This window comes from Triturus cristatus, chromosome 7 (genome assembly GCF_964204655.1).
Source record: "Triturus cristatus chromosome 7, aTriCri1.1, whole genome shotgun sequence".
NCBI lineage: Eukaryota > Metazoa > Chordata > Amphibia > Caudata > Salamandridae > Triturus > Triturus cristatus.
Genome location: NC_140590.1, coordinates 1,096,671,611 through 1,096,686,464, shown reverse-complemented (window position 1 = coordinate 1,096,686,464; position 14,854 = coordinate 1,096,671,611).

Below are 14,854 nucleotides of genomic sequence, written 5' to 3'. Positions count from 1 at the left end.
TAACATGCCTTTTAATTCACCATGGCGTCGGTACCAATATTCATTTGTCCTACTCTGACAAGCCATCAGATTGATCAGTTGTGTTTCCAAATGATCATCTCGGTGCTGCACTTTCTCCATAAAATCCTTAGCAGACACATTTTGTAAATGTACCCAACTTTTTAAAATGTGATTTACTGCATAAGATAGTGCAGACAAGTCGCTTTCAAATAAAAGATGGAACAAATAAGGAATACTTTGTCGAAATCTGGGATCTTCAGCATATAGTCTTGTAGTCCGATACTCAGAAGCTGGAATCTGTTCTGGACGTTCATCGTATCGTCCTCCTTTTCCTGTAGGAAACAGCTGGGGAAAACATTGAGCTTCCAAGCTCTCCTCCCATACACTCACGGGAGTTCCTTTTGCTTTCTTCATCTGAAACAGATCAATATTGTCTCCCATAACTTCTTTTGAATGAAGAGGATGTATGCTAAAATGTTCATAAATTTCTTCTTCCTTTGACTTGTCCACTTTTTCAATTTGTCCAGTTGGTGTTTCTGTGTCTTCTTGTAAATCTTCTTCTTCTTCTTCTTCTTCTATATTAATTGTTTCATACCATTTGTTATTCCTTTTCAAATACAAATTTGCTCTTTGTACTTTCCGTACATCTACCAGCTCCTGCCAAATCTTCTTATTCTTTGTAGGTACACCATTAACCAGAATAACTAATGGTTCAGTTTCCAAAGTATCCGCATCAATAGTTTCCATATTTTTCTTCAAATCCAAGGGCAAATACACCACTCTACCTTTTAAACCTCTCAGTAAATCTGAAGGAGGTAATTTACCAGTTTTGGGCTCCATACGTACTATGGTCTGGAACGGATGAACACATTGAAGAAGTATAGACTCATATGTATTTAATTCAGAAAGTTCAGCAGGAATAGCATCCAATTCTAAATTATTATGTACAGCTCTGGTCGGCATTCTATTTTCCTCTAACTTGTTGTAACAGTATTTACAAATACGCTGATCTTCACCCAATTCAAAACAATTTTCTAGAAATATATATGTGGCAAAATCCTTCCACTTATAATTATCTTCATTTTCACTCTTTCTGTAGAGATCAACATTCCTAGTTTGTTTTCTATAATGAGTTCTGCGGCAACAAATACAAGTAATATTTGGTCTTTCATTAGAGATTATTGCAAATTTTGTTATGTGATCATTAAATGTCTTACTTACAGAGGGTTCTACATTCTCTTCCACTTCTTCCTCATTTACTGTGTCCTTTTCTGCACTGTTTTGTTCAGGACCAAAGTAACAAAACTGAATTTCATCAACAACCTTCTCTACATCTGATACCGATCCACGAAACAGAGCCCTATTTAATTCATCTAACTTTATTGCTGGACTTTTAGCAAAATACAACCGTCTCACAAACTTTCTCATTTCAGTATGATGAACAGCCAGCATCCTAAAATGATGGAAAACACTATTACACACTTTTCTAGATAGACAAGCCAGAGAATGACCCTGCAAACCAGTATTCTCTCTCACTCTGCATGGATCTAGACTTTGAAGCACCTTAATCTTCTGTTTTACACTTTTTTTACTATATTCTCTTAGAAACTCACGAAATTTATCAATAGATTCCTGACGCACAGTGCAAATACTACTACAATTCCAAGTGTACACTGGGGCTTTAGGACGTCTCCCCATAGCCTCATCCGCCATCACTTGTACCTCATCTCTTGGAACCATTATCTCCTTCTCCATTATGCAACCATTTTTCACTTCATAAGCACGACCTCTGGTGTCAACTGCATGCAGCAAACTATTACTTTGAAAATAGCTCTCTTCATTAAAAAAAGGTTCACTACTTGAACTATGCATCCATTTTCCTAAAAACACTTTACAAAAGTTTGTTCTGTTCACTACTCTTTTCCTTTTGCTTTGTGATTTCAGTACATTAACCATTTTATCTAATGTACGCATCATATTCAAAATTAAAATGAATAGTTTCCTTTTTAATTCTAATGCCTTTGCTGCAATGGCTTCAATTTCTTTTTTTCTCTTGTAATATTTTGCCTTTTTCTTATATTTCTTCACATCCTTTATCAAATTGGACATAACTCTTCTCTGAAACATTTTTCTACGTATCTCTTTAAACGCTGTTTTTCTGTTTAAGTTAATCTTTATTGTTGCAGAAGGTATATTTGCATTAACTACATTCTCAATTTTTTCCTGTTTTTTTCTATTGAAAACATTCTTTCCAGTACAGACATTTTGTACATTTTTCCTTTTTTTGAATATGTTCTTTAAAAAATCTTTTGTCTGCTTACCAGAAGATTTTTTCTTTTTCCCAACATGAGCATCTCCAACTAACTTAGGTCCTCCAGTTGTCTTCAAATATAGGTTTTTTTGTGGTCTTTCTTTAGTCTGGATTTTGTAGGCATCTTAAATTTTGTTCACTGCTCTTCAGCAATACCTGAAAAAAACAAAAAAAAAATCCTTTATTTTATTTAAATATATTACTACATTTTTTATGATCTTTTGAAATCTTAAAATACTATAAACCCCTTTCCTATAAATGAAAATCACAATAACACCTTCACAAATTAAATATCTAAAAACAATTCCTGTGTGCACACAGAGTCATGCTTTGAAATTAGGCAGAAAACGAAATTTCTTTGCCAATTACAAAGCATACTTTCTACTACTTTTTTGGCAAGTGATAAACACTTTTACAGACTGACACATTATGAATCCACTTTTCAGATTCTTAAAAAAGCACATGTCCAAACAGCTTGTTGAGACCAGCAACATGTGTAACCTGGGTGACTGACTACACTCCAGCAAGGGCAATCAGCCTTAGTGATGCTGAATGTATTTGCATTACTGACTGAAACCTAAAACCCCACTCAGTTGTGAATACTGTGCATGTTTCGACAGGATAAACAGCTGGTGTGTGCTAAGAGTTTGCTTCTGCACAAAAAAATAGGTCCCCCTTTCCATCTAATGCAAATGTAAAATCACCAGAGCAATACGCAATAAATCTCTGCCTGTAATTCCTATTTGCACACAGAGTCATGTTTTCATATTAGTCACAAAACGAAATTTCTTTGCCAATTTGAAAGCACACTTACTACTCTTTTTTTTGGCAAGTGATAAACACTTTTACAGACTGACACATTTTGAATCCACTTTTCAGATTCTTAAAAAAGCACATGTCCAAACTGCTTTTTCAGACCAGCACCATGTGTAACCTGGGTGACTGACTACACTCCAGCAAGGGCAACCAGCCTTAGTGATGCTGAATGTATTTGCATTACTGACTGAAACCTCAAACCCCACTCGTTTGTGAATACTGTGCATGATTCCACAGGATAAGCAGCTGTGTGTGCTAAGAGTCTGCTTCTGCACAAAAAATGGCTCCCCCTTTCCATCTAATGCAAATGTGAAATCACCAGAGCAATACGCAATAAATCTATGCCTGTAATTCCTATTTACACACAGAGTCATGTTTTCACATTAGTCACAAAACGAAATTTCTTTGCCAATTTGAAAGCACACTTACTACTCTTTTTTTTTGGCAAGTGATAAGTACTTTTACAGACTGACACATTATGAATCCACTTTTCAGATTCTGATAAAAGCACATGTCCAAACTGCTTTTTCAGACCAGCACCATGTGTAACCTGGGTGACTGACTACACTCCAGCAAGGGCAACCAGCCTTATTGATGCTGAATGTATTTGCATTACTGACTGAAACCTCAAACCCCACTCGGTTGTGAATACTGTGCATGATTCCACAGGATAAGCAGCTGGGTGTGTGCTAAGAGTCTGCTTCTGCACAAAAAAATGGCTCCCCCTTTCCATCTAATGCAAATGTAAAATCATCAGAGCAATAAGCAATAAATCTCTGCCTGTAATTCCTATTTGCACACAGAGTCATGTTTTCATATTAGTCACAAAATGAAATTTCTTTGCCAATTTGAAAGCACACTTACTACTCTTTTTTTGGCAAGTGATAAACACTTTTACAGACTGACACATTTGGAATCCACTTTTTAGATTCTTAAAAAAGCACATGTCCAAAGTGCTTTTTCAGACCAGCACCATGTGTAACCTGGGTGACTGACTACACTCCAGCAAGGGCAACCAGCCTTAGTGATGCTGAATGTATTTGCATTACTGATTGAAACCTCAAACCCCACTCGGTTGTGAATACTGTGCATGATTCCACAGGATAAGCAGCTGGGTGTGTGCTAAGAGTCTGCTTCTGCACAAAAAAATGGCTCCCCCTTTCCATCTAATGCAAATGTAAAATCTCCAGAGCAATACGCAATAAATCTCTGCCTGTAATTCCTATTTGCACACAGAGTCATGTTTTCATATTAGTCACAACACAAAATTTCTTTGCCAATTTGAAAGCACACTTACTACTCTTTTTTTTGGCAAGTGATAAACACTTTTACAGACTGACACATTTTGAATCCACTTTTCAGATTCTTAAAAAAGCACATGTCCAAACTGTTTTTTCAGACCAGCACCATGTGTAACCTGGGTGACTGACTACACTCCAGCAAGGGCAACCAGCCTTAGTGATGCTGAATGTATTTGCATTACTGACTGAAACCTCAAACCCCACTCGGTTGTGAATACTGTGCATGATTCCACAGGATAAGCAGCTGGGTGTGTGCTAAGAGTCTGCTTCTGCACAAACAAATGGCTCCCCCTTTCCATCTAATGCAAATGTAAAATCTCCAGAGCAATACGCAATAAATATATGCCTGTAATTCCAATTTACACACAGAGTCATGTTTTCATATTAGTCACAAAACGAAATTTCTTTGCCAATTTGAAAGCACACTTACTACTCTTTTTTTTGGCAAGTGATAAACACTTTTACAGACTGACACATTTTGAATCCACTTTTCAGATTCTTAAAAAAGCACATGTCCAAACTGCTTTTTCAGACCAGCACCATGTGTAACCTGGGTGACTGACTACACTCCAGCAAGGGCAACCAGCCTTAGTGATGCTGAATGTATTTGCATTACTGACTGAAACCTCAAACCCCACTCGGTTGTGAATACTATGCATGATTCCACAGGATAAGCAGCTGGCTGTGTGATAAGAGTCTGCTTCTGCATACAAAAAAATAGCTCCCCCTTTCCTACTAATGCAACTGTAAAATCACCAGAGCAATACGCAATAAATCTCTGCCTGTAATTCCTATTTGCACACAGAGTCATGTTTTCACATTAGTCACAAAACGAAATTTCTTTGCCAATTTGAAAGCACACTTACTACTCTTTTTTTTGGCAAGTGATAAACAATTTTACAGACTGACACATTTTGAATCCACTTTTCAGATTCTGAAAACAGCACATGTCCAAACTGCTTTTTCAGACCAGCACCATGTGTAACCTGGGTGACTGACTACACTCCAGCAAGGGCAACCAGCCTTACTGATGCTGTATGTATTTGCATTACTGACTGAAACCTCAAACCCCACTCGGTTGTGAATACTGTGCATGATTCCACAGGATAAGCAGCTGGGTGTGTGCTAAGAGTCTGCTTCTGCACAAAAAAATGGCTCCCCCTTTCCATCTAATGCAAATGTAAAATCTCCAGAGCAATACGCAATAAATCTCTGCCTGTAATTCCTATTTGCACACAGAGTCATGTTTTCATATTAGTCACAAAACGAAATTTCTTTGCCAATTTGAAAGCACACTTACTACTCTTTTTTTTGGCAAGTGATAACACTTTTACAGACTGACACATTTTGAATCCACTTTTCAGATTCTTAAAAAAGCACATGCCCAAACTGCTTTTTCAGACCAGCACCATGTGTAACCTGGGTGACTGACTACACTCCAGCAAGGGCAACCAGCCTTAGTGATGCTGAATGTATTTGCCTTACTGACTGAAACCTCAAACCCCACCCGGTTGTGAATACTGTGAATGATTCCACAGGATAAGCAGCTGGGTGTGTGCCAAGAGTCTGCTTCTGCACAAAAAATGTCTCCCCCTTTCCATCTAATGCAAATGTAAAATCTCCAGAGCAATACGCACTAAATCTATGCCTGTAATTCCTATTTACACACAGAGTCATGTTTTCACATTAGTCTCAAAACGAAATTTCTTTGCCAATTTGAAAGCACACTTACTACTCTTTTTTTTGGCAAGTGATAAACACTTTTACAGACTGACACATTTTGAATCCACTTTTCAGATTCTTAAAAAAGCACATGTCCAAACTGCTTTTTCAGACCAGCAACATGTGTAACCTGGGTGACTGACTACACTCCAGCAAGGGCAACCAGCCTTACTGATGCTGTATGTATTTGCATTACTGACTGAAACCTCAAACCCCACTCGGTTGTGAATACTATGCATGATTCCACAGGATAAGCAGCTGGCTGTGTGCTAAGAGTCTGCTTCTGCATACAAAAAAATAGCTCCCCCTTTCCTACTAATGCAACTGTAAAATCACCAGAGCAATACGCAATAAATCTCTGCCTGTAATTCCTATTTGCACACAGAGTCATGTTTTCATATTAGTCACAAAACGAAATTTCTTTGCCAATTTGAAAGCACACTTACTACTCTTTTTTTTGGCAAGTGATAAACACTTTTACAGACTGACACATTTTGAATCCACTTTTCAGATTCTGAAAACAGCACATGTCCAAACTGCTTTTTCAGACCAGCAACATGTGTAACCTGGGTGACTGACTACACTCCAGCAAGGGCAACCAGCCTTACTGATGCTGTATGTATTTGTATTACTGAGTGCAACCTCAAACCCTTAAAGTATTCCTTATTTTTACCAGTACACCTTAATTTATCGTGAAAACATAGTCCATATTATTTTTTTATGTTCCTCACATTTAAATTTCTCCCAAAACAGAAAATAATAAACACAACTTCAACAAAAGGAATTCCAATTCTATTATTCATTTCTTAATTTACCATATACATCCCCTCTCAAATTCTAAACTCACCTTTAAAATTAGTTAGTTGTGAAAAAAATGTGGCACTCAAACAGCAGATTATCAGAGCCAGGATCTCTGTTCTGTTCACCTCTCTCCTCTCAGCAGAACCAGATAATGGCAAACTTTCCCTCTCTTTTTCCACACATATACATGTTAATTTCAAATCTCAGTGCTTCCCCCTTTTTTTCAAATGTAATCACACATTTCTATTGGTTGAAAACCAACCCTTTTCCAAAAGTACCCTTCCCCCAACTTGACTTCTGCCTAGTACCCTTCCCCCAACTTGACTTCTGCCTGCTACCATAGCAACAGCTCATGGAACACTGCTGTGTGGAGTTAGGTCAGAAGTTCGCCACACAATGTTTCATTTCCAAAGAGCAGGAGTGCTTGACTTTTCAAACCTAACAGCAAATCCATAGTACTGTTCTTTAGTAACACATTTTTCTGTACCAATACAACACATGCTTCTATAAATTTACACATACAGCCTAGTTTTTATTCTAGAATGGTATGAAACAGCCAATCAGTTCTTTTTTTTATAAAAAAATATGTATGCCTCCATTTCCAAACTGTCTTTCATTTCTTTTTACCATTCTACTGAATTACACCTCCTGAGTGCATCCAGTTCTCCTTTGAAGATGTTCACAGTGTGGATTGTAGGGCACAGCTATGTCTTCTGGAGTGAAAAGTATGCAGAGAAAACAGATATGGTGAGAGACCTTGCTTTGCCAAATGTAGACATTAAATGGATTGGTCAGAGAGGGTGAAAGTGGCACCAATTGATGCCATTGGTGAAATTCTTCATGCAAATCCAACACCCTGACCTCATAATAGTGCACTGTGGTGGCAATGACCTAGGCACTTTGACTGGGGTAGGTCTGGAAATGCTTATGAAGGACACCTTTGCACAACTGTTTTCACTTTTCCCTAAAACTGCCTTTGTGTTTTCTAACATATGCCAAAGGCAAAAATGGAACTGGTCCAATCATTTTTGTCCGCAGATTGACAAAGCAAGAAAGCACGTCAACAAATCTGTTTCTGCTTTCCTCCGTGACTATGGTATGGGTTCCATTTACCACAACAACTTGCGTTACGACATGCAAGACATTTATAGAGGAGATGGTGTACACTTCACTGATGAAGGGAACAGAGTCTTCCTCTTGAACCTTAGACTCTGCGTCGGTACTTACTTGTAGGTACCAATAAAAAATCCCTTCATAAACACAACAGCTCTTTTTAGAGCCCCCTAATATCTAAACACTTATTTTTTTTTTACCGTACGCGTACGGTGAGCTTACCGTACGCGTACCCCGCGATTTTTTTTTAAATCAATAAATGTTTTCTTTGTACTTTTCTGTCCTTCTTTGACCCCCTTACAAATGTTAGGGGGTCTGTAACTCTCTTCCTTGCCCCCTTTTCAAGATATCACCCTTTTTTTTCTGAGTGAAATACACAAAATGGTGGCCGCCGCTTCCTGCTTTCGACCGATTAGAATGTTTACTAAGATCTAAGAGCCCATCAGAATCGCGCTCGCGCACTTCACCGTACGCGTACGGTAAGCGCACCGTAAGCGCACCGTAAGCTGGCTCAGATATATATATTGATTTAAAGGCTATTTTCTCAGAATCTACTGAACAGATTTACACCAAACCTACAAAAGGCACTTCCTTGACCTGAGGACTACCTCTCTGCCAAATTTCAAGTAATTCTGTTCAGCCGTTCGGGCTGTAGCTGTGTCTAAAGGTCCTATGGAAAAATGCATGGGAAAAACGCGTTTTGGGACCCCCCTTTTATCTCAGTCCCCGCTTGACGAATCCCCCCAAGACTTTCAGGGTAGGAGCAGAGCGTAGCGCCCCACCTATTTTAAAAAATTCGCGAGGATTCGTCGACCGGCGCCAAAGTTATTCAAAATAGAATGTTGCGGATTTCCTATGGAAACGTGGTCCTAACTATAACTACCTACTGGCGACCGCCAGTAGGTAATATATATATATATATATATATATTCAAAAGCAAAGCACACTCCACCCTCTGGTGCGCGCAATCAGGCTCAACCGTTGTGCTTCATTTTAAGAAAAGTTTTTATTCCGGCAGAATTAAGTAGCATTACGCGTTTCAGCTCTACTGAGCCTTAATCATATGCAAATCATCCTACAGTCACCACCTGGTTGATTATAAACCTGGCATTCATGGACAGTGACAGGGGACTAAAATAAACATTTCCCAACAGTAAATCCGTGGCTGCGGGGTGTAATTGCAGTTCATATGTCAGTTCGAAATTCACATTTATTTCTTCAATGAAACAGTGGCTTAGTTCATTAGACTCGATGTAAATAAAGTCTAAGTATTTTCTTGTCTTTACAGCTCACTGTTTTTTCTCGAATATTTATCGAACCACAGTTCCCACAATGCTTCAATTTTAACAAAATGTATACCATGTCCCAACTGCCGCAGAATTCCAATACCTGCTGTTTGGATTTATCGTCAATAGGAAGCCCGCCGGCTGACAAAGAAGGGAAACGGAATGAATTGAGCAGGGCCACAGTTGCGAGGCCCGCACAGAAAATTCTGAAAACTTTGATGAGTCAGCCAGGATTTGGGGGGGAATTGGTTCCCTGCATGCTGCGCTTGTGTGGAGAAAACGGAGGCAGACCAGCTTCTTCCATCGAAGTTTGCCAGTATCAGCCACGACTTTGGATGAAAAGTATATTGTTGGAATCTTTGCCGTACATGGAACTTTTTCCTTTAAAGGCATGAAGGAGACCAGAAGTGATATACTGGAAACCAGAGAACCGAAGGTATTGGAATTCTGCGGCAGTTGGGACATGGTATACATTTTGTTAAAATTGAAGCATTGTGGGAACTGTGGTTCGATAAATATTCGAGAAAAAACAGTGAGCTGTAAAGACAAGAAAATACTTAGACTTTATTTACATCGAGTCTAATGAACTAAGCCACTGTTTTATTGAAGAAATAAATGTGAATTTCTGTTCTGCTTGGGTTTTCGGATCAGGTGGAACCCGCTCAACAGAGCCTTTCTAACCCAAACCAGAACGTTACCCCCTCCCTAGGGCCTTTTTACACCTAAATAACCACATATATATGTACCACCTAAGGACAGGGAATTCCTATTATATATATATATCCAGACCTCACAGCCTCGCGATCTCAGCAATCACAGTCTCGCGGTCTCAGGCAGACCCAGAATCTCCTACCCAGACGGCAGCCACACACAGTCTCGCGGTCTCAGGCAGACCCAGAATCTCCTACCCAGACGGCAGCCACACACAGTCTCGCGGTCTCAGGCAGACCCAGAATCTCCTACCCAGACGGCAGCCACACACAGTCTCGCGGTCTCAGGCAGACCCAGAATCTCCTACCCAGACGGCAGCCACACACAGTCTCGCGGTCTCAGGCAGACCCAGAATCTCCTACCCAGACGGCAGCCACACACAGTCTCGCGGTCTCAGGCAGACCCAGAATCTCCTACCCAGACGGCAGCCACACACAGTCTCGCGGTCTCAGGCAGACCCAGAATCTCCTACCCAGACGGCAGCCACACACAGTCTCGCGGTCTCAGGCAGACCCAGAATCTCCTACCCAGACGGCAGCCACACACAGTCTCGCGGTCTCAGGCAGACCCAGAATCTCCTACCCAGACGGCAGCCACACACAGTCTCGCGGTCTTCAGGCAGACCCAGAATCTCCTACCCAGACGGCAGCCACACACAGTCTCGCGGTCTTCAGGCAGACCCAGAATCTCCTACCCAGACGGCAGCCTTAGCACGAGCTCATCCTATTATTACCGTAGTACACGACAGGGGAATCGGGATTACTATATATCAGATGACACAAAGACTATTAGTTGAGCACAACCTGTTCTTTAGTTTGAGGGACTCGTTTCCTCCCTCATTCAGAGTTGAATCTGACTAGAAGAATAGGCTATCCTCCTATACAAGAATACACAACACATGCTGACTCACAACAAGCTAAATACTTTATTTAATTGTCACATGCACACTCGCAGAATACATCATATATACAACCTGCAAGGAAAGTAAAAGGTTAAGTTATACACTTCAAAGAAAAGGGGTCGACATCACCTTAGTCGTATGTAGCCTGTGCTCAATGGTCATCTAGGTTCCCTTCTCGTCTGTGCCTCGGCTTCGCCTGGAAGTCACACCTCCGCTGTCGCGGATCTACTCCCTTCTCCCTCTCCGAGTCACTGGGACCTCTTCCTCATCGGCTACTCTCTCCTCTTTAGATTCAAGTTCGTCATCTGTCTTCCCTGGAATAAGTAGTAGCTTTTCTGCTAACGGCCAGATGCCGCCTATGGTCTAGAAGCAAGTGCCCATATCTAACTCAGACTTTCACTAATATAGAGGTGCATTCTCTCATGGAAATTTCCAGCTCGAAACCTGCCGCCCACCAAATTCCTGTACCTCCCCGTGCCAAGGACACGTTCCCAGCCGGCCGGCCTGATGTAGTGTCTTCGGCAGGGGAAAAATACACTCCTTCGATAAGGGCCGGCCTGAACCGGTTCTCTCCGAGCGAATAACACCTCATAACTAGAACATCACCCTTCGTCTAGAAATGTCCCAAGCTGCCGGAGCAGAAAGAAAGATGGAGTCTCTCCTGTCTGAGGCCTACCAGGCCTGAATTCAGCACGACTCCATGAAATACCCTCACTATAGGGCAGGTTATCCTTAATGCTAACGAATCTATCCCCTAGGCTATGTATGTAGGCCCTGATCTATGGGTAGGAGCACGGGATCGTGTCAAAGTGTCTAATAAATAGGCTCTATTCACTACTCTAATCCTTAGACTTGGATGGAAAGAGACTGAAGTCATATTGATCGCTCTACAACACAAGAAGGCCGGGAAAATCGAGCAGTACATTTCACCCTTGACTTCAGTCTATTATACATTCATTAAACAGAACTAACATCGGTGGAAGAATAATATGAAACAAAATTAACTGATCTATGTCTAGTGCCAGGTGTGCAGAATTGAAGCAGTGAAGGGATACACTGAATAAAGCAACAGATAGAAATCAAAACAGCGATAGCAATCAAAATGCCACCTAATGTGTGGCGTAACATATGCACGTCCGGTAACCAATTAAAGAGCCAGTCAAACCAGCCCTGATCAATGTGTTTTCTAACTTCATCGGTTAAGTCATGCAACTTGTCAATATGTGCACGAATGGATTGTGTATGATCAGATAAGTTAAAACAGCAGAGGCCTTCAAAGTCCGAGCAACCATGTCCATGTTTAAGCAAAAGATAATCAATGGCTGCTCTATTTTGCAAAATGGCCCTACGTTCACCCTGGGCGTCTAATAGCAAGTCAGACAAGACTGTAGAAGTATGATTAATAGATTTCACCATCCAGCAAGCCATTTTCCCAATGGATTTGGCATTATAGACCGCCAAAGCAGGAACACCAATAATTGAAACAGCTCGGCTAAGATATTCAGACTTGGAATATAAATGCAAAGATGAGTCACAATCCTCCTGTAACATCATAGTATCTCGAAGCACACGAGAGTTGGCATTTGGATGTGATGAAAACATTAGTAAACTCAGTCTAGTAATGGCACACGGGCCTCCGGAAATGTTTGCAGGGACATATGGCCAGGAAGTATTACCACATGAGAAAAGCCATCCGGCAGGTAGCAACATCGCACGATAGTGACTGGGAGTAACTACCAAACTATTGCAAGTCATATTGTTCTGGACTGAGACACATGTGGTCGGTGTCCTCTGAAAACACAAAGTCCGTTCGTGAGGTGTGAATGAAGTGGCGCCTCTTAACTTGAGGAGTAGGCATTCAGAAATTGCATTAGGATTACATGTAAGAAAGAAGCATAGGTCACCTTGTGTGATATTATACGTAATTATTTGGGACTGGATGGGGAGTTGGTCATTCGGCAGTTCAATACACAAAGGACAATATACATGGGTAGCAAAATCACCCAGGATAATATTCGGACGAGCCTTCGAAATGTTAAAGATACTGATTAAAGTCTCCAGTGAGGCGGGGACAGCAACTAGGCAAGTCGCAAGAATGTCATGCACAGATCTCATCGGTGTCAAGCAGAAGTGAGGGGCATCAGTCACTCTCTTGGCCAGTAATGTCCAAAAGTTCGATGACGAATCCCACGCATTGAAGGAACGCAACACTCGGGTTCTCCATTCATCCCGGGTTGACGGGATCCCTTCTCTTTCGCCGAACCAGTCCGAAAGGAGTCCAGTTCCGACACATCCTGCAGCAACAATCCAAAGAATGATCTGAAAAAGAACCAAATACAGGCATTAATCATTCTCGTAAATAACATTTATCAGCTGGGACAGCTTCCCAGCTATCTTTCCCTGGCCTCATAACCAAAATGGTATTGTCCTGACCGGTGGCAATAACCTCTGCTTGTTCAGGGGGATTCTTAGGCGATTGCACCCAAACCCTGGCCCCAGGGTTATCCGTAGAGCCAAAGCCTTTCTGGCCACGTACAGTTAGCAAAGTTGGGGCAGTGCCTTTCATTATTTCACCACTGAAAACAGGCATAATGAGTAATTGAGCCACTCGGTCAGTGCGGTGTATCAGTAAGTCAACCTCGCTGCTATTTAGCAGGAGTACCTTAATCTCTCCCTGATAGTCACTATCAATTACACCTCCAAGCACCTGAATGCCTTTTACAGCCAGCCCCGATCTAGGGGCGATCAATCCAAAATTCCCAGGTGGTATATGAATACCAACACCAGTAGCAATGATGACCCGATTCTTACTCTCCAGAACGGCGTCATCCATGGCGTGCAAGTCTAGACCTGCCGACCCTGGGGTCGCTCTGCATGGAGCCAGAGCTCCGGGGGTAATTTCCCAATACATCACAGTTTCACTTATTACATTAGGCATAGTCTCAACATTTGGGGGAAACAAACGCATAAGTGGAGATTCAGCATTTAAAAAAGGACGATTATTCAGAATCAATAGTGCTTGGGGTAAAAAGTCTCGCCAATTTTTATACTTGTCATCTGTTAACTTACGCAGCTGATCCTTTAGCAGGCCATTCAACCTCTCCACAAGGCCCGAGGCCTGTGGATAGTAGGGTATATGGAATATCCATTCAATATTGTTTTCCACACAGAATTCCTGTACCAATCTTCCACGAAAATGGGATGCATTATCAGATTGAATTTGGAATGGCACACCATAATACATCATAATCAATTCTAATGTTTTTATGGTATTCAATTGGGTGGCTTGCTTACATGGAAGAGCTACCAGCAAACCACTATATGTATCGACAATTGTGCAAACATATTGACAATTCCTACTCATGGGAAGGGGTCCGATGTAATCAATCTGCCAAATTTGAGCGGGAAGTTTCCCGCGATGTAAATGGCCTCTAACAATTTGGGGTACCTTACGCTGTCTGATATGTTGACAGACGGGACAATGTAAAATAACATTTTTGATTAGATCCAGGGGAATATAAATTCCTCTATCAGCAGCCCACCTGCTAGTGGCCTTCTCTCCAAAGTGTCCTGCCTTCTGGTGTGCCCATTTCGCCAATCCCGCAATATCAGGATCTTGTCTGTCCACCACTGCCTCAGCAATTTTAGATTTTTCATCTGCAATGTTATGAAAAAATGTGTCAAGGGAGTCTATTGGGGTGTGAGCATCCACATGGAAGATGGTAACAGTACTCTGTGGGAGCATCTCCCAAATCTCTTGCCATAACTCTTTTCCCCACAATTCTTTGGAGTGTAACCTCCAATTATGGGAATGCCAAGTCGGCAACCAAACAGCCAGTCCATTGGCAGTGGACCAGGAATCGGTGAAAATATGACATGTACCAGGTAGTTC